Below are 1336 nucleotides of genomic sequence, written 5' to 3'. Positions count from 1 at the left end.
AATATGTACAAAAACACCTGCCAATGGCAAATTAATCAAGAAAATGTTGAGGACAAAATAGTTCAGCGTTTAGAATGAAAACCAACCTGTTTGTTCCTCAGTATCTTCATGTTTGGCTCTGAATGTTTCTTCAATCTTCATGTCTTCACTCTCCTCTTTAATAATCGTCATCTCTGTTTGTTCCTCAGTATCTTCATGTTTAACTCTGAATTCTTCTTCAATCCTCATGTCTTCACTCTCCACTTTAATAAACACCATCTTTATATTAGTGTGTCATGTGGATCTCAGTTGATTCACCAGTTTTTCTGTGTTTGGATGCTGTTTAAGATGAGAATAATTAACAGAAAAAAATAAATGCAAACTAGTACACTGGTAAGAGAGTCAGACAGAGTGATGGTTAATTGCCTTAAATGGTCTGATTAGCCAAAAACACTCAAATTTTAACAACAAATAATAATTGAACAAATTAACCAAAGAATACAAATGACACAGGCTCTTACTGTTTAGTTTCAATTAATACTATTACTACATTGCATTTAACAGAATACACTTTACAAAAAAAAGATCTTAATGTTTGTAAAAGTTCATTACACATGTTGTTCTCGTTTTGAGCAGAAGTTTAAAAAAAATTCTCCCATCACTGAATGAATTCGTGTTTATTATAATCTGATTCACTACATAGGGAGCGAAATTTTGTTTTCTGTCACTCGTGTGGATTCACTTTACTCACACAAAATAACCTTCATCAATGTTAGATAAAGTATTACAATGTTGCATTTAATAATGATTAATTAACTTAACAACACTCGTGAAAACAACAACGTATACTGAACGCGGTGTATCAATTTAAACACTTTAAATGATTAAGACCACAAACCTTTCTTCAGCTGAAACACAAACGCAGGGGCGCGACGCAGCAATATGACGTCACATCACCAGATCAAAATAAAAGTCCTGTTGAATCCTACTAATTCGGACAACAAGAAATAATCTCCACAGTTTTGAGCGTGTTAAGCTCCAGGTTGTTAAGACTGCACCAGACAGCCAGCTCTTTAACCTCCTGTCTGTAAGCAGACTCGTCTCCGTCCTGAATGAGGCCGATAAGTGTGGTGTCGTCTGCAAACTTCAGGAGCTTGACAGAGGTCTTTAGAAGTGCAGACATCGGTGTAGAGGGAGAAGAGCAGTGGGCAGAGGAAGCAACCCTGGGGAGCGCCAGTGCTGATAGTATGGGTGCTGGATGAATATTTTCCCAGCCTCACTAGCTGCTGCCTGTCTGTCAGGAAGCTGTTGATCCACTGACAGACGGAGGTGGGCACGGAGAGCTGAGTTAGTTTGG

Source organism: Sinocyclocheilus rhinocerous, unplaced genomic scaffold (assembly GCF_001515625.1).
Source record: "Sinocyclocheilus rhinocerous isolate Xijiao unplaced genomic scaffold, SAMN03320098_v1.1 scaffold136, whole genome shotgun sequence".
In the NCBI taxonomy this organism is placed as follows: domain Eukaryota; kingdom Metazoa; phylum Chordata; class Actinopteri; order Cypriniformes; family Cyprinidae; genus Sinocyclocheilus; species Sinocyclocheilus rhinocerous.
The sequence above is the reverse complement of the archived record's forward strand: the minus strand, read 5'-3'. Positions refer to the sequence as shown.